Here is a 20,869-nt window from a genome sequence, read left to right as displayed (position 1 = left end):
AAGGCCGGAAATAGATCTACAAACATTTCACTTGCGCTACTGACAGAAATAACATATCACTTATTCCTAACGTCCTTACTGCCATAATTAAAAACAATCACATGGAGTGTGGCTTGTTCCAGCTCAACTTCTTTTGATAAGATAGAATGTCATTGCCCAACCTCTGGTGGATACTGTGCATAATTTTGCTTGCATGCTTAATATGAGGTTACATATATAATCAGGACTTCCACGATACATTAGCAACGTTGTTTGGCGCTGCATAGTAAGTTTGTACTTGGCAGCAGTAACAGTGCTGATCCTTCTTCTTCTTCTTCTTCTTCTTCTTCTTCAATCAGTATTATCAGTACATTTGTTTACATGTAACATTCTACTGAATTACTTGAAGTTAGTTAAATGGATGTTGCTGAAACAATAAGCCAAGAGTCATGAAGTACTGACATATTACATTCTTAATAAACTTTTTTTCTTTCTTTCTTTCTTTTTCCCTTGAAGGTTATAACGAAACACCCTACTCTTATCACCACCTTTCTTTTTGTAGAGATAACTGACACCATTTGTACTATTGATTCTTGCATAGGTTAAAATTATCTCAGCTGTTTCACTAAAAGAATTCATGCGATTTTGTATACGGTGTATTGAATTTCAGACTAAAATGTATAAAAAAGAAATTAATGTGTTACAATCAATATGTACTAACAGTTAAAATTATTCTTCTTTCAAAAATATTAGAAATTACAAAATTTCTGGTATATTTAAAATTCATATTATTAATTGTACACTCTAACTCTGATTATTAAATTTATTTCTGGATTTATGTATAAAATAATTTATAATTTGGTGAAGATTATTCTTTGATAAAGTTTGTAAACTCTTTTGCCTTGTAAATTCTTTGGAATAATTTGAGTACCGCAGAATGTAAGTAGTGGTGGTGGTGGTGGTGGTTTGTGTTTAACGTCCCGTCGACAACGAGGTCATTAGAGACGGAGCGCAAGCTCGGGTTAGGGAAGCATTGGGAAGGAAATCGGCCGTGCCCTTTCACAGGAACCATCCCGGCATTTGCCTGAAACAATTTAGGGAAATCACGGAAAACCTAAATCAGGATGGCCGGAGACGGGATTGAACCGTCGTCCTCCCGAATGCGAGTCCAGTGTGCTAACCACTGCGCCACCTCGCTCGGTTAAGTAGTGGTGGGCATGCCTCTGATGGAAGTAGACTTTTCTAAATTCGTCACCAACAATGTAATTACTGGTTATTTTGAATGTGGAAAATGTAAAAACAGTGTGATGTTGAAAGATGTGACAAAGAATAAAATTCAAGAATAATATAGCAAATCTTCATCAGTTATTTAGTCATCAAGAACCTACAAAATCGAAATTTCAGTTGCAAGAATGTACCCCTATACAAGACTCTGAGCCATCGACAACAACCAGAGATAATGAAGATAAGTAAATAGTTATTCTTTCATATATCTTATGCCTCTCAAAGCTTGCAAAATTTGTGCAAAGACAGAGAATTTTAAGAGTGATGTGTGGGAGGATAAGATTAAAAGGTGAATTGCTGACATGCCTAACTGTGAGTAATTCTATTACCATACACAGGTGTTCAAAATAAACATTTAGGTGTTTTACGAAGCAACAAGATGCAACAGCTGCATCTCTGAGCAGTTTTATTCTGGATCTCATATATAATGTACAACTTCATGTATCTCAAAATGACACTGTGTAGTAATAGAAACCTGTTTCCCAAAATTTGTCGTTACTGTGTGTGTGTGTGTGTGTGTGTGTGTGTGTGTGTGTGTGTGTGCGCGCGCGCGCATCCCATCAACATCGAGGTTATTAGAAATGGAGCACAAGCTCGGATTGTGTCAAAGACGGGGAAGGAAATCAGTCATTCCCTTTCAAATGAACCATCCTGGCATTTGCCCAGAGCAATTTAGGGATACGAGTTTGAAACGTCATTCTTCCGAATGTGATTCCAGGGTGCTAACCACCATGCCACCTCGCTTGGTAATGGAAGTTACAAATTTGTGAAATAAGAAGTGAACATATGGTTCCTACAAACACAGGAAATTACTATTATGGTGTTTATAATAATTAAATTTTTTTTATGAGACATTTTTGTTTATAGGGCTGTGACTATGGCCACAACAATTTTATGCTAATATTTTTAACTTCAGCTCTTTTCCTCAAATAACTTATATTCTTACTTTAGGCTTAAGTGACTAGCCTTTATTACAAAATTATTTTCTACAAACAAACATAGATTTTTTAAAATAAACCCTATTTGCGGTGTTGCCAATAGTCGATAATGCCGCACCAAGGTAAACCACTGCAAAGATGCTGCAAGTCCAAGTAGCATCATTGGCAGATCAAATCTGGACGAGGCGAGAGCCGTGCCTCCCGGAGCTGCCAGACACCACTATGGTGAGAGTGTTAAAAAACATAACTGCAAGGATCAGGAGAGAGAGTTTTGTGAGTTCCAGCTTCGGCTACATCTCTAGTTGGTGTTCTAATTCTGCCTCCAGAGCACAGAGTCAACACATTGGCACTCTGCTGAGCTATAACCCTTTGGCTGCCACAGTTGCATGTGCGACTGGCCCGTCGAGCGTGCTCTTGAGGTCGCCTAATCCGTTTGCCTGTGCTGATAGCCATCTTCGCAGACTGCTGTCTGCCTGAGCTCTCTGCTTGACTGACCTCGCCCTGTGCTGAGTATTTCAGGAGCCAGTGTGATTGCGATTGTCTGGCAGTCTGAGAGATCACAGACATTACAATTAAACACAGTGTATCTGGATATTTATTCCATAGCTTTGAATCTGGAGATGAATTGCACGGCTGATATAATGTACACTGAGACTGCCAATGCTGCTAACTCCTCATCAAAGGCTTTCTTTCATCTGCATGAAGTTCTTGGGAACCACATAAGGTTTCTGTATACATCCGAGTTTCATTTGATGTACTGATACTTCTGGTTCTGAGCACTATGGGACTTAACTTCTGAGGTCATCAGTATACTGATACTTAATTGTCAGTTTTTTGTACATAACTTATGATGTAAACGCTGGAGAATCCGTAACGATCAAACGTTGACATTCGTCTGTAATTTGCCCACAAACAACTTTTGACAGAAGAGACTGAATGCCAAGACACACTTTTGAAGCTAATTGTTATACACTCCTGGAAATTGAAATAAGAACACCGTGAATTCATTGTCCCAGGAAGGGGAAACTTTACTGACACATTCCTGGGGTCAGATACATCACATGATCACACTGACAGAACCACAGGCACATAGACACAGGCAACAGAGCATGCACAATGTCGGCACTAGTACAGCAATGCAGGCTGCTATTCTCCCATGGAGACGATCATAGAGATGCTGGATGTAGTCCTGTGGAACGGCTTGCCATGCCATTTCCACCTGGCACCTCAGCTGGACCAGCGTTCGTGCTGGACGTGCAGACCGCTTGAGACGACGCTTCATCCAGTCCCAAACATGCTCAATGGGGGACAGATCCGGAGATCTTGCTGTCCAGGGTAGTTGACTTACACCTTCTAGAGCACGTTGGGTGGCACGGGATACATGCGGACGTGCATTGTCCTGTTGGAACAGCAAGTTCCCTTGCCGGTCTAGGAATGGTAGAACGATGGGTTCGATGACGGTTTGGATGTACCGTGCACTATTCAGTGTCCCCTCGACGATCACCAGTGGTGTACGGCCAGTGTAGGAGATCGCTCCCCACACCATGATGCCGGGTGTTGGCCCTGTGTGCCTCGGTCGTATGCAGTCCTGATTGTGGCGCTCACCTGCATGGCGCCAAACACGCATACGACCATCATTGGCACCAAGGCAGAAGCGACTCTCATCGCTGAAGACGACACGTCTCCATTCGTCCCTCCATTCACGCCTGTCGCGACACCACTGGAGGCGTGCTGCACGATGTTGGGGCGTGAGCGGAAGACGGCCTAACGGTGTGCGGGACCGTAGCCCAGCTTCATGGAGACGGTTGCGAATGGTCCTCGCCGATACCCCAGGAGCAACAGTGTCCCTAATTTGCTGGGAAGTGGCGGTGCGGTCCCCTACGGCACTGCGTAGGATCCTACGGTCTTGGCGTGCATCCGTGCGTCGCTGCGGTCCGGTCCCAGGTCGACGGGCACGTGCACCTTCCGCCGACCACTGGCGACAACATCGATGTACTGTGGAGACCTCACGCCCCACGTGTTGAGCAATTCAGCGGTACGTCCACCCGGCCTCCCGCATGCCCACTGTACGCCCTCGCTCAAAGTCCGTCAACTGCACATACGGTTCACGTCCACGCTGTCGCGGCATGCTACCAGTGTTAAAGACTGCGATGGAGCTCCGTATGCCACGGCAAACTGGCTGACACTGACGGCGGCGGTGCACAAATGCTGCGCAGCTAGCGCCATTCGACGGCCAACACCGCGGTTCCTGGTGTGTCCGCTGTGCCGTGCGTGTGATCATTGCTTGTACAGCCCTCTCGCAGTGTCCGCAGCAAGTATGGTGGGTCTGACACACCGGTGTCAATGTGTTCTTTTTTCCATTTCCAGGAGGGTATTTTGGGACCACTAACTCAATAAATTACCTCCAGGGAAACTTCAAAACCAAAAAGTCAACATTTCTGAATTCTTTTTATACAGTAGAAACAGATGATGATGTACAACCTTTGTTTAAGAAATCAATAAAGAAATACTAAAGTTTCTACACCACCTAATTAAACGTCACGTATTTCTTTGTTGCATTCATAACCGTTAAGGCAAAGTTTGTATGAAAGAAAAGTCTGTAAAAGTTCCCTAGAAAACTGGAAAATTCTGGAAATACGGAGAGAGCTTTTTTTTAAAATAGGATTTTAACGATTTTCGTTATTCGCAATTGAAATCATCGACACGAATAATTGTTTTTTTGTCCTGGACTTGAAGCATCCGGTCTGTGTGTGTCAGCGCACAGCGACTACACTTGCATTGTAGTCGACAACACATTGCAGCTTCATTACTTTCTCGACAGTCTTCCTGATGTTCTTTCCCATGGCATACATTTCTATAGTGTTACAGGTAGTCAATATCAACACTCCTTCCTTGTCCCATCACTTGATGGCAAGCATTGTGTCAGTTGACATAAATTCAACTTCTCCCCGTTTCAATTTCTTCTGTAGCTTCGGCAAATTGTGTTTGTTGCTATGTACAGTTCTGCATGCTGTTGTTCTATGGTTGTGCAGCCAGAGGAACAAGTCTGGACTTGTATACCAATTGCTGACATACAGTGTATGTCCACGTTCACAGTATGGCTCCTTTAGTGTCGCCACTATACAGCGGGATGTACCCAAATTATGGACTTCAATTCCTACTGTTGTGCCTGTGTATACAATGTGAGACATATCCACTTTTATAGTCGCGCAACACGAATTTCTTGATTCCAAGTCTACTTCGTTTCAAAGGAATGAATTGTTTAAAAGATAAGCGACCTTTGAACAATAATAGGCTTTAATTGTTGCAGAAATTTTTGTACAGATTAAACACACTGTGGAACACCATACAAACTGTATCAATTATTTTCCTAATTTTAAACAAACTGTCATCTCCATGACTAGCACAGTTGTCACTAAAATGCAACATTCTCAAAAGTAACATAAAACGGTCACGGAACATAACTTCGCCGAAAATTAGAGTGCTCAATAGTACATTTTTGGACCTATAATTCCTTACCCTCAACTTCTTAACCACAGGCCACGAGAAGCCAAATACCAATAAAGCAATACAGTGTCTCAAAACCAGTATCTTCCCAGTTGAACAGTCGAGAATGAACTAATTCTGATATATTTTCCATGGCAAAAGTGTAAAATTGGTTTGTTTCAAGTGTTACAACTTTCATCAGACTTTTTGATTGAAATAGCATGAAGAAGGATATCACGCTTGAATCAGGTGCTTGTTGGCAATTACGCCCTGAAGATAAGTCATCAAATGCGTGCAGTGCCAAACTGAAATCATGCTTTTGCCAATCAAATTTGTCACTAAGGCATGGCCTTTTACCGATCGATTCGTCTTCACTTTCAGTCTTTGAAGATGCCACACCCAATGTCACTGTCACTGCTTGTGCGTATCTAAAGGATCTCTTCGCCAGTGCAACCATGCCAACATGCCATTTCTTTGTGGAACTGTACTAGGTGAAGTACATGGACGCATATTATTACGAGATTCTTCTGAAGAACCATCACCATCACTACAGTCTCCGAGATGCCACACCCAATGTCACTGTCACTGCTTGTGTGCATCTCCAGTATTCCAGTATCTCTTCGCCAGTGCAACCATGCCAACGTGCCATTTCTTTGTGGAACTCAAAAAGTGGCAGCACTCTAAAAATCCTGTGGAATAGGCAGAAAGCTAAACAACACCACAGAAGCAGAATGCAATGATCACACGAACCAGCTAGCGTGAATGTCAAACAGCAACTGTGAAATCCGACGGAAACACCACTGAGCGGCAATAGACATCCGCAAGACCACAGGTAGCAGAACCGGCTGATGGTAAATGCCATCATTACGACTCAGGTACTGGCCAGGTCACGATGGTGAATGCTGTCTGCAGTGCCCATGGGAAATACCACTGCAGCAGCTAATGACGTCCACAGCTCCTGCAGAAAGGTGGAGCGCGGCAGAATTTCACAACTGCAGTGCTCAAAGCGTTAACAGACTTGTATTTATACAGTGTGTTAACTTGTGCCCTACGGACAAGGAATGTTGATCTATATTCCGACATTCAGAACTCAAGACTCACACTGATTATTATATGCTGCTCTGTGCCTACAGCTGTTTCTTGTCTATCGTGAATTGTATTTGTATATACTCTTCCACGTGCGCTTACTCCAATCATAGCAGTGAAGAGCGATAAAGATTAGTTCGATTTTCTATTAAATAAAGTATTTCGTTATTTGACTGTTGGTGTTACTAAACTGACTTTTCTCTGTGTTCACCTTAGTGTACAAGCATAGAATACAATAGTATTTACTAAATTTCTTACTATTTTTAAAAACTTCAACCTCAATTTAAAATTTGATACTGCCAGAACTTCCATGAAAAATATTTGTAACAATATTGTGGATAAATTGTTTTTGAGCTGTCGTGCAGCTTTTCACAAATTTCAAAATTTTATACTTCACAAAATACTCTTACATTAAGGAAATTACCTCTTCGCACATACACCTTGCAAATTGACCATCGCAAGAAAAATTAGGGCTCGCACAGACTTTTATCGGCAGTCATTTTTCTCACATACCATTCAAAACAGAACAAGGAAAAGTGAGCAGGAGGGGATGACAATGGTACCAAAACAACTTTTTGCCAGGTACCATAATGTGGCTTACAGTATATAGATGTGTAAGTAACTAATGGAGCAACAAGCCACATTATCAATGAAATAACAGAACTTTGAACCATTTGAACAATTTTTGTCTGCAGATGGGATTACTGATGAAGTGAGTCGTAAAGAACTGGATATTGAAGCAGAGGTAAATAGAAATTGGTAGAAACTGACACTGGGAGACGAATAGTATGTGCCAAAGATTCAAAGTCATTTGCTTTCTGTTCATCCTGCACAGTACAAAAATCCAGATACTAAATTTGTAACATCAGTAGTAAAATACAGTTTCAAAATTGACTCAAATATCTTACTAGTGGGGATAGTAAATGGCTTATTCAAACCAGGTATGAAAAGTATTAAAGCCCATTTTCTTGCTGTAGTGAATGCATCCAATCAAGATAATGTACTACAGTTGCATCAACAAAACATTTGGACATCAAAATAAATATCACGTGAAAGAAATTATTCACAATGAGTTGAATCTCAATGCTGATCTGGGCTTCTTAGGAGGTTGTGTTTATGGAAAAGTTCATACACTTCCTTTTGGCAGAACAGAAAAAGCTACAAAACCAGGAGAAATTATATATTCATATGTTTGTGGTCCAGTTCAAATTTCTGGGTCCAGATATCATTATTCTGTACTTTTTAAATATGATTACACAATATTTCAATGTTTATTTGATCAGAAGAAGATACAAGGTTATTTGTGAATTGAGGAAATTTATAGCTGAACCAAAGACCGATATTTGTTAAGGTGCTTTTGAATGATAATAGCAGGAAATTTAGATAAAAAAAGGTTAGAGGAATTCTTCATAAAGAGAGCACACTTCAACATTTGACAATGCCCCACACTCAACAAAAAAATGGCTACTGTGAAAGCCATACTCTTCTCAAAACTGTTATAGCCATGACCCATGCTCATGATAACATCCAGTGTCTGTTCTCTGAAATGGGATTCAACAACACACGTTTTAAATCTAACAGATTCTTCAAATGTATTGTAGGTATCTCCATACAAACTGTGTTATGTTAAGAAATTTAGAGCAAAGCATTTGCATATACACTGCCTGACAAGAAACGTGAAATATCTGAAGACGCGGCTGGATGTCAGTTCTCTGTGACAGGTAAAACAGCCAGGAGTGTGCACTAGTGTTGTTACCAGACCTGGCATGGCATTTAAGAGGTGTGAACAGCATTTTTGAAGGACATGTAGATGCTGCATATCTGTGTCATTGTCAAGGTTCCGGTCAACCACATCTGATCACATCAAGGGAGGACTGTCATACTGCGCACCAAGCATGTCATAGTCCCTTTAAATTTGTGCCTTTCATCCAACAACAAAAAATGGACTCCAGCAATATTCTGTATTATGCTGCACCATCGGTCAGAGACCAGCAGCAGCTGGACTAAGGAATTACTGTCTCGTGCATCAACTACATCTCAGTGCCAGTACCAGAATATTAGGTACCAGTTACAACAGTTGTGGGCAAGTTTGCCTAAGGAGAGGATACAATGGCTTAACAAATCAATTCATTCATCCGTGCTAGATTGAGTGCAATGTCATTTTGGTAAGTTGGCTCATACTACCATATTATTTCTAGATTTCACTCAATGTAGTAATCACTGGAATAACATCACATATCTCTTGTAAGTGAAGACAGCGAGGATTTAGGGTAATTTATGCACTCGCGATGTGTCTAATTTATACAATTGGAAGTTCGGTCGGTTTCCTCAACCGATTGCTATTTCAGTATCTGCAAATGAGAACCTGCTTGATTCATTAGTAATATACGAATTCTGAGGGTGACGGCCTTGCCACAGTGGATACCATTGACCTTGGCCGTTGGTGGGGAGGCTTGCGTGCCTCAACGACACAGATAGCTGTACCGTAGGTGCAACCACAACGGAAGGGTATCTGTTGAGAGGCCAGACAAGCGTGTGGTTCCTAAAGAGGGGCAGCAGCCTTTTCAGTAGTTGCAGGGGCAACAGTCTGGATGATTGACTGATCTGGCCTTGTAACACTAACCAAAACGGCCTTGCTGTGCTGGTACTGCGAACGGCTGAAAGCAAGGGGAAACTACAGCCGTGAATTTTTCCTGAGGGCATGCAGCTTTACTGTATGATTAAATGATGATGGCGTCCACTTGGGTAAAATATTCCGGTGGTAAAATAGTCCCCCATTCGGATCTTCGGATCTCCGGGCGGGGACTACTCAGGAGGACATTGTTATCAGGAGAAAGAAACTGGCGTTCTACGGATCAGAGCGTGGAATGTCAGATCCCTTAATTGGGTACGTAGGTTACAAAATTTAAAAAGGGAAATGGATAGGTTAAAGTTAGATATAGTGGGAATTAGTGAAGTTCAGTGGCAGGAGGAACAAGACTTTTGGTCAGGTTATAAATACAAAATCAAATAGGGGTAATGCAGGAGTAGGTTTAATAATGAATAAAAAAATAGGAGTGCGGGTAAGCTACTACAAACAGCATAGTGAACGCATTATTGTGGCCAAGATAGACACGAAGCCCATGCCTACTACAGTAGTACAAGTTTATATGCCAAATAGCTCTGCAGATGATGAAGAAATTGATGAAATGTATGATGAGATAAAAGAAATTATTCAGGTAGTGAAGGGAGACAAAAATTTAATAGTCATGGGTGACTGGAATTCGACAGTAGGAAACGGAAGAGAAGGAAAAGTAGTAGGTGAATATGGATTGGGGCTAAGAAATGAAAGAGGAAGCCGCCTGGTAGAATTTTGCACAGAGCATAACTTAATCATAGCTAACACTTGGTTTAAGAATCATGATAGAAGGTTGTATACATGGAAGAACCCTGGAGATACTAAAAGGTTTCAGATAGATTATATAATGGTAAAACAGAGATTTAGGAACCAGGTTTTAAATTGTAAGATTTTCCAGGGGCAGATGTGGACTCTGACCACAATCTATTGGTTATGAACTGTAGATTAAAACTTAAGAAGCTGCAAAAAGGTGGGAATTTAAGGAGATGGGACCTGGATAAACTGAAAGAACCAGATGTTGTAAAGAGTTTCAGGGAGAGCATAAGGGAACAATTGACAGCAATGGGGGAAAGAAATACAGTAGAAGAAGAATGGGTAGCTTTGAGGAATGAAATAGTGAAGGCAGCAGACGATCAAGTAGGTAAAAAGACGAGGGCTAGTGGAAATCCTTGGGTAACAGAAGAGATACTGAATTTAATTGATGAAAGGAGAAAATATAAAAATGCATTAAGTGAAGGAGGCAAAAAGGAATACAAACGTCTCAAAAATGAGATCGACAGGAAATGCAAATGGCTAAGCAGGGATGGCTAGAGGACAAATGTAAGGATGTAGAGGCTTATCTCATGAGGTGTAAGATAGATACGGCCTACAGAAAAATTAAAGAGACCTTTGGAGAAAAGAGAACCACTTGCATGAATATCAAGAGCTCAGTTGGAAACCCAGTTCTAAGCAAAGAAGGAAAGCAGAAAGGTGGAAGGAGTATATAGAGGGTCTATACAGGGGCGATGTTCTTGAGGACAATATCATGGAAATGGAAGAGGATGTAGATGAAGATGAAATGGGAGATATGATACTGCGTGAAGAGTTTGACAGAGCACTAAAAGACCCAAGTCGAAACAAGGCCCCGGGAGTAGACAACATTCCATTAGAACTACTGACAGCCTTGGGAGAGCCAGTCCTGACAAAACTCTACCATCTGGTGAGCAAGATGTATGAGACAGACGAAATTCCCTCAGACTTCAAGAAGAATATAATAATTACAATCCCAAAGAAAGCAGGTGTTGACTGATGCGAAAATTACCGAACTATCAGTTTAATAAGTCACAGCTGCAAAATACTAACACAAATTCTTTACAGACAAATAAAAAAACTGGTAGAACCCGACCTCGGGGAAGATCAGTTTGGATTCCGTAGAAATGTTGGAACACGTGAGGCAATACTGACCCAACGACTTATCTTAGAAAATAGATTAAGGAAAGGAAAACCTACGTTTTTAGCATTTGTAGACTTAGAGAAAGCTTTTGACAATGTTGACTGGAATACTCTCTTTCAAATTCTGAACATGGCAGGGGTAAAATACAGGGAGCGAAAGGCTGTTTGTACAGAAACCAAATGGCAGTTACAAGAGTCGAGGGACATGAAAGGGAAGCAGTGGTTGGGAAGGGAGTGAGACAGGGTTGTAGCCTCTCCCCGATGTTATTCAACCTGTATATTGAGCAAGCAGTAAAGGAAACAAAAGAAAAATTCGGAGTAGGTATTAAAATTCATGGAGAAGAAATAAAAACTTTGAGGTTCGCCGATGACATTGTAATTCTGTCAGAAACAGCAAAGGACTTGGAAGAGCAGTTGAACGGAATGGACAGTGTCTTGAAAGGAGGGTATAAGATGAACATCAACAAAAGCAAAAGGAGGATAATGGAGTGTAGTCGAATTAAGTCGGGTGATTCTAAGGGAATTAGATTAGGAAATGAGACACTTAAAGTAGTAAAGGAGTTTTGCTATTTGGGGAGCAAAATAACTGACGATGGTCGAAGTAGAGAGGATATAAAATGTAGACTGGCAATGGCAAGGAAAGCGTTTCTGAAGAAGAGAAATTTTTTAACATCAAGTATTGATTTAAGTGTTAGGAAGTCGTTTCTGAAAGTGTTTGTATGGAGTGTAGCCATGTATGGAAGTGAAACGTGGACGATAAATAGTTAAGACAAGAAGAGAACAGAAGCTTTCGAAATGTGGTGCTACAGAAGAATGCTGAAGATTGGATGGGTAGATGAAATAACTAATGAGGAGGTATTGAATAGAATTGGGGAAAAGAGGAGTTTGTGGCACAACTTGACTAGAAGAAGGGATCGGTTGGTAGGACATGTTCTGAGGCATCAAGGGATCACCAACTTAGTACTGGAGGGCAGTGTGGAGGGTAAAAATCGTAGAGGGAGACCAAGAGATGAGTACACTAAGCAGATTCAGAAGGATGTAGGCTGCAGTAGGTACTGGGAGATGAAGAAGCTTGCACAGGATAGAGTAGCATGGAGAGCTGCATCAAACCAGTCTCAGGACTGACGACCACAACAACAACAACAACAACAACAACAACATCTGTACAAACCATCAAGTTTCGTTTTATTTCCTCCTCCTCTTTTCAGTGCTTCACTTTTTTTGTCAGGCAGTATAAATGGATCTGTTTGCTACACTCATGTTCAATGGAAAATAAGAAAGAAAACAGGAAGCTGGAAAAGAAATCTTGATTCATTAAGACATGGAAGATTATCATATGTCATCAAAAAATAAATTAATCAGATCAAGAGATATCATTCTCAGGAAAAGACCTCAACTTCAGAAGAAAGACGTGCCTGTTTTAGCAACTATGGATACTCCTTATCAAGAATTTCAGGTAAACTCAAACTGAAGATAACCCTGAAGCTGACGTTCAAAGTGACGATTGCAAAAGAAAACTGACAATGATGCTACAAGACAATAAATAACAGAAATACAGTTACATGATTGGTCAGCACTCATACAGCAAATAACAAACAAAGTTTATATAACTTCTGATTTAAAAGATTGTGAAGAGCCACAAATATTTCACAAAATCATGAGATTAGGTAAACAAGACAACTGGAAGGAAACATTCGACCAAGAAATAGATGCACTGCAAGATGATCAGAGCTGAGTTTTGGAAGCTGTTCTTTCAGGGAAAAGAACCATTCCTTGCAAATGGATTTACAAAACAGAAATGAACACTGATTGTTCTGTTGATAAACTTCAGGCTAGATTGGTAATTAAGGGTTTTTCACAACAAAAAACTGTTAATTATGATTAGAATTTTAATACAGTGGCATGTACATCCACTATTTGCACATTAGCAGTTGTGGCTACAAATGAGCATTTTAATATTACCCAAATACATGTGTCTACTACTTTTTGTGTAGCGATTTGGAGCAGACCATCTATGTGAAACAATCCAACATGATGATGTGAAACAACCTGAGATGATGGCTCTGATAAGGTGTATCATTTACAGAACATTTTATATGGACAAAAAAAAAGCTTCTGATTCTTGGAATAGAATATCCAAAAACCACATTACTGAGCTGGGATTTGAAAGAAATGAAGCTGATCCTTGTCACTTTGTGAAGCTCAAACACTCCAGTCACTTTCCCCCACTTACAGTGACAGTGACTTAATAGCAGGTAACAGTGAGAAAGAACTTAATACATTAAGATGGGACTGTATGTCAAAATTGACGAAATTTTACATTTCCTGTTTTCTATTCCATGATGTACTTTATCTCCTGAACATTTTCGTTTATCATTCGCTGAAGACAGACAATTTTAAGATCTTCAAATAATGTTTTTAAATTTGACATGTGACTGACAATTTCCACCACCTCATATACATTTTCAGAATTGAAAAATCGTATTTTGGGAACTACACAGCCTAGAAGGCTGAGAATGTCATGTTTCCATGCCACTGTTATGTCTCAGTAGTTGACATTAGAAATAAACTAATCAGTCCTTCATTTCTGGCATGTGTTTGATAGAAAATAATGTCCTATCCAGTGATTTCTGTAGTTTACTTGCATATATTGTTCTTCTATATAATGACCAAGCACAAAAGAAATGCCAATTTGTGGGTAACAGATAAGTGAGAATTAAAATTGCATCTCTATTGGTAGAAAACTTGTGTGTAAGCAGTGAAGGGAGCATAAATAACAAGAATAATGTTTCTGGAGTGACCATGTTCCATAGTGTTTGGAATAAAGTATAGGAAAGCCGAATTTTCTGGTAACCTAAATGTATGTATACATAAACATTCTCTTCCTTTGACAGTAATGGTGGCAATCAAACCTATATTCACAGATTTAGCAAATCCAGAACTACTACAGAAATGTTTGCATGGGAAGACATAGAATGTGACTGTTTCCTTCAGTAATGTTGTGTAGTGCCACATGCTTACAATGTTATTGTTGGTTTCATGACTCTGAAGTTAGCTGTGTCTATTGCTGTAATAACATGAGCGCTGGGAACTATAAAATACTGAAGGTTCTGGAGAAGTTAAGGCAAAACACAGGGGTAATGGAGAAGTTAAGGCATAACACACGTAAAGGACTGTGAAAACTACATGTGCTTCACATGTGTCAAGCAGAGTTTGCTGTTCAGTAAATGACAAAGGAAGCACGACAGTAAAGAAGAAGGCTAGCATTAGGTGATTGTAACACTGAAGAGGGCACAGATTATTGTCCAAGACAATTCTGGAATGACAGTCAGGGCTGGTAGCGTGTATAAATGTCTGTAATTAAAAAAATTTGTACAACATCCCTGAACTACTTTTTATTTTCCTTCTGTAAATGACCAATTACCTCAAAAAGCACTGTACATAGATACATGAAATTTTTAAAGCATGTCAAGAATAAGACTTAATACATACGGGAACTAAAATAATAAAAATATCCTATTTTGTTTAGTTTTATGTTCATTTATTTATAAAATTCTGCCTGGAAAATTAAGTGTTTGTGGAAAATATTGTAACACACCTCATATAGAATTTTTGTAATAACTCTAGTACAGTTTATCTAAAAAAGTACAGAATTGCTTCAGAGCCAGTGTCATTTAAATTCGGCTTGAAAATTCATCAAATGTAAGATGGATATCTACAAATGGGTCTGTTTCATTGCACGAAGAAAATTTTGGAATGTTTTATCATGAGTGAGCATAAGCCTACAGCAACTAAACTCATTGAGGACAGTGATACAGAAGAAGGGTCACCTAATGATTCCCTTACAGGCAAGCAGCAGGAGTTCTTGTGTTCCTGATATGTGGAACTTGACCTAATACAGCATATGCAGTAATAACAATACCTAGAAAGCTAGAAAATCAATTAGTTCACAACGTAATCCAAGTCAAAGAAATCCTTCAGTATCTGTAGGGCATTTCTGATCAAAGTATAATGAACAAAACCAATGCCAGCACAGGGATTCTGGTGTGTTATAGTGACACTGATCACAGTGGTGACCTTTGTACACGACTACCCACATCCAGAGGAGTTTTGTCTTTACACTGGTGTGCCGGTTATCTGTACTAATTGACAGCAAACATCAGCTGCAGTATCCGGAATACCAGCTGAGATTATTGCCGATAGTAAAGCAGCTGTAGAAATATTGGACTACATGTCTCCCAACTGGGCTTAATAAACTGATCACAGTGACAACGATAAGAGTTGACAATGAAGCTGTTACTGGAATTATTCAGAATCAAGGACTTACAAAACAATAAAATGTGCAAATGGTTCTTGAGCACATGGATGGAAGCTACTAGGATAGATATAGAAGCATCGAAAGAGTCAGAAAACTGGAAATAGCTTTCCAAACTTCAATAAACATTTGTGCTTTCACATAAATAGCAAAATAATGTAATTCTAAAATAGAGAAAATCAAAATACAACATGAAAATATGGAGTTTGGTTTTATGGTAAACTACAAAGAATGAAGGCCTCCAGATAGATGAAGTACATCTTCAATATGTAGAACAGTAATAAGCTGATACATAAATATTAAAAACAATCAAGAAGAAATGAGTATCTGACCTGAAGATGACAGATCTACAGCCTCTTCATGACAGCTATCAAAATGAACAACATTATAGATGCAGTGAATTTATGAAAAACATCTGATTGTGGTTCTTAGAGAACTAATCTACAAAATAATAATAATAATAATAATAATAATAATGACAGATGGGAATGAGGCACCAAAATACATGAAAACTGATTATGACAGAATAAAGAAGGCCACAAAATTTAATTATGTAGGCAAACTAATACAACCAAATGCTTTGGACAATGAAACTAACAAGGCAAGGACAACGAAAATGGAAGTAGCTTTTCAATTAACAAAACACCTATGTAACACGAAATCTATTTAAATGCCACACTCGGGCAATACAACAACTACAACACTATCATTAGACAAGAATGCCCTTATGCTTCAGGATGCTTTTTGTTAAATACAGACACACAATTGGTGAAATAGAAAAGAAGCAAAGGAAAATAATCAGGAAAATCTTGGGATCAAAACACGACAATAGAAAATGGAAATTAATTAGTAATAAAGAAGTTTACAAAAGAATAAATCCAATATTGGACACAATGAGGAAGAGGAGAGTTGTACTCTTTGGATACCTAAAAAGCCTAGGTGAAAAAAGGAACAAAAAAAATAAATAAAAAATAAAAAAATAATAAAAATTATAACAAAAACATTTTTTTTTACTTTTCTGACAGAAACTCAAAGACATCAATGACTTGGATCCTCAGCAGACCAGAGGAAATAAATAGGAGAAAGTGAAAAGTTCAGAGCAAAAGTAAAACGTTTCACAGGCTTCCCCAAGAAAACAAAGAAAAAATGCAGTATGGACAGAAGAAAAAAGAGAAAAATATAGGAAACAATAAAAAACTACTGGAAAGAAAAAGAACGTAAGAAAGATGTTAAGTTATTTCATGTAGTCCTCAGTACGCCAAACAAGACAAAGTAATAATACCCACTTCACCCTACATAAAATAAGTAACAAGAGTCTATTCTGTGGTTCTGTTAGAATATGGGTAGCTAAAAGGCAATCTACAAGCACTCCTGCTACTTCTATCGCTTATTTGTGATCTCATCAACAGCCTTTACTAAATTTCAGTAAACACTCAAAAATTTGAAACTTTTATGTTGTTTTCAGAAAATCATTCAGAAGTTTGTTTCTCGAAGAATTAAACTCACTACCACAGCCAAGGTGACTTAGCACGTCAGTGTGGTGGCATTTAAACCCTAGACAGCTAAATCATATCTATGTAGTGTAAGAAATTTTCATTATCAGAATATGATCAGTGAGGCGATAATACAGGGAGAGACATGGTGACTTACCTTCCAATCAGCAGACTGTGCACAATGTCTTGGGTTAAAATCTATTTCCTGTAGCGCATTGTGGAACAAGAGCATGAGACAATGTTGGTGGTGACTCATCTCTTGTATGGGAACATGAAGTAAAGGAGCCAAAGATCTCTTATCTAGGTCCAACATCAACTGGAAATACCATTTCACTAAACAACCTTAACCCACAATCAAATAACTGAGACGAACAGTTTCAACCCAAATCCCATTGGGATTCTCCTCCTCTCCCCCAGGATTTCGGGAATTCCTCACTTCTTTCAGTTTTCCAACCCTTCCTGAAAGGTATGAAAAAAAACAATGAGTACGGAGACATCTGTGATCCAAAGGCACTCTTATCACCACCCTCCCTGCAGACAAAAGCTGCACCACTGAGGGGAGTACATGGCAAAGAAACTTAGCTTTTGAGCACCTCGACACCCAAAACTATTCTTAATGACTCTATTCTTTCCATACAGACCAACCTGCAGGAATGCCAGAAAGTGTGGGCTCCTCAAAAGGTGATCATATCTGTCTACACAGAACTCCCTAACCCCCCCCCCCCCACCCGCCCATACCATACACACTGGACAGCCACCATTCTTACATACATGTATTGCGGGTAGCCATAGACCTGTCCCACTAGTAACACAAACCCATAAGATCGCACATAAATGGCATACATCAACACAAATCAGGCTGCTTTCAACCAAGTTTCACATAGCCTCCACGGCATTGGGTGGCGCCAGCCATGCTGATATGCAGTGCACAGATCGGAGTGAACAGTGCTGCAGTCACAGGCACCAGGAAATCACATGCCCTATGAATGCCCCACAAGTATGCATCCATTGGTGGGTATTTAGCACAGACTCCGGGCTCAAGGCTGGCGGCATCTGCAGCCCATCAAATGGAATCATGTTCGCCATTGCCCCGCCATGAACACCAGCTGTTCAATATATCAATAGACTTCCGTCAACGCCATGGAGTGCCTCATTACATTGGACCTGTGTCACTGCCACAGTGAAGCTCAACACAAAGGACTTTTGTATCAACTGCCCACAAGCCTACGGCCTTGTGAGACCTTATTGCTAATCGGCCACCATCACCCAACCTGCTCACTGCCGACTACGGGGGACAGATGACCTCAGATGTTAAGTCCCATAGTGCTTAGAACCATTTAGAGCCAAGCCGACTACGGCATTCTTGGACCTCATTATGAGCACCTATAAGGCAACATCAGAAATTGGCTTTTCAGTTTGGACACTCACCCACAGAAACAGTATACCAAGTTCCATTTCTTTGTTAAGAATAAACAGTTGTTAATACCAGCTGTGCATTTTAATTGTGACCTGTTGCATGCCTTGGCCACGGACACTAAATCATCCATTTTACAACTCCTACTGTGTGTGTGTGTGTGTGTGTGTGTGTGTGTGTGTGTGAAATAAAATCCTCATTGTAGCAGGTTTCAAAGTCCCTGTCAAACACATCTCAGGCCTGGTAAACCTTCCAAACCCCTCACACGGAGCCTCCCATTACACAAAAATGACGCTAATCAAGCTCTGATCAGCCTCAAATCCAATCCCACTCCTCTTTCACCTGGAAATCACCTGAAAGTATCTAAAAAAAAAACTTATTGTCATCCCAGACCTACTACCCAGTTGTTGCGCATGCTCTACCATCCTGACTGAAGGTACCCACTACTAGCTCTTCTGAACTTCACAGATGGGAATCTGCTCTCCAACATATCCTCATATACTGTCACCCTCCTGAACTTGATCATTAATACCACCCCACCCCCCCCCCACTCCCTTCCCTCCCCACCAACTCCCTTTTTCCCAATTTTTCTTTCTTTTTCCTTTCATTGTAATTTTCTTCAGTTATTTTCTCAATTATTCACTCTATTACTTCTTGTTTTTCATCTTTGTGACCCCACTTTTTCTTTACATTTTTTTTTCATTTTCTTTCTCGCTTTCATCCTAACTCTTAACCCTTTCACTGCTGTGGACGTGTACACACATTCTGCTACGTCATTCCCCAGGTGTTGTGGACATGTAGACTTGCACTGCTCAGGTTTTCCTACACTGCTATGGACGTCCATATGCATCTTGAGCCACTGACCTCTCACCACTGCAGGCGAGTTACTTCCATGTCTCAGTGAACACTAAATTCCAAGTATTTATCATACAACATCTGTGCCTCATTGTGACCTATCATTTGCATAACACAAACACACACACACACACACACACACACACACACACACACACAACAAAAACTTGCTTCAATATCTTGAATCATTATGAGATATGAAAATTGTTATGACCACATGATTTGTGATTTGCAAGGACATGAATGCGTACATTGCATGCAACTGTGTGTCAGATACAAAATCCAATAACTTGTGAATGAAATGAGATATCATTCTGCTCACAGATATCTTGTCTACACGTCATCCACTGCAATGTATGAGCTAAGATCAATCACATTCAAAGTTTACGCAATGCGTTTTTTCCTCTGCAAACACTTTAAAATTTTGTAAAGATATGCAGAAATATTTTTTTTTCAGCAAATAGTTTTTAGAAAAATTGGATGATATGTATTTCATATAAGCTGGAACGCTGCTCCTCAGCACAGGCACCAGCATTTCACAAGCAGTACAGCCATAATTAAAGCCGCCCTCAGCAAGGAATGCAGACAGCATGTCTGTACCATGAAAGAGTTAATTTCACTATTCATTTAATTTCTCATTCTTTTGATACTTTTTTTTCCTCCTTACTTCACCTTCTATTAAATCTGGAATAAAACCAGGACATTGCTTGCTAATGTACTGCCTTTGAACTTCTACTTTCCCTGATGTCTCACCCTTTAGATTATCTCCCCTCACCCCCCAGGCAGGCAGATCTCGCTCAACCTGATGTCTATTTGGCCTTCCCCAACCAATCCTCCCTTCCTCTCTGAGGAAGAAACTAATGGTTTCAAAAGCTAGGATAGTATCTCCTCTCCCCCCAACCCATTTTCATATCTGTCTATTGTCAGTACAAAGAATTTCGACTCCTGAAAGTTACGTGCTTCTCAGTAATCCATAACACATAATGAAGTACATGTATAAATTGATACAAAAATTGTCAAATTATTCTAGCACTTATACAGTCAAGCATACCATTAGTATCTGGCATGACAATGTATGGTTTGTATGATGTAGTACATGAAAAGCAGCAATAGCAAAATTCGCATGTTACACCATGTTGTGAGGGAATTGATGAGTGAAGTAATCTCCACATTGGAAGATTAATTTAGTCAGGCCTGACAGAATGGGAATAGTTCCAAGGATGTTATTAAATTAATTCAGTACTTATCCTTAAATAACACATGTGTGCTATTTTTTCTATTAGCAGTTTCTCTAACAATATTAACTTTTTTCACCTAGTGTTTTAATTTCTTTTAAATACATCTAGTACAGGTGTGTTTGTTTAAAAAATCACATTTCTTTGCAACACCAGTACGCAGATGAGTACCAAAAGTGTTGCAAGTTTCCCGAACATGTTTCTTTCTTTCTTTTACTATTAAATCTGTGCTACT

At 39.7% G+C, this 20,869-nt stretch overlaps 1 protein-coding gene across 1 annotated transcript in view; it reads right to left on the bottom strand.

Annotated features, from left to right (window-relative positions):
* LOC126248207 (uncharacterized) overlaps positions 1-20,869 on the bottom strand; it is a 194,044-nt gene that overhangs the window by 103,313 nt on the left and 69,862 nt on the right. The gene's annotated exons all lie outside the window — the stretch shown is intronic.

Source organism: Schistocerca nitens, chromosome 3 (genome assembly GCF_023898315.1).
Source record: "Schistocerca nitens isolate TAMUIC-IGC-003100 chromosome 3, iqSchNite1.1, whole genome shotgun sequence".
NCBI lineage: Eukaryota > Metazoa > Arthropoda > Insecta > Orthoptera > Acrididae > Schistocerca > Schistocerca nitens.
This window is presented reverse-complemented; position numbering and strand designations above follow the sequence as displayed.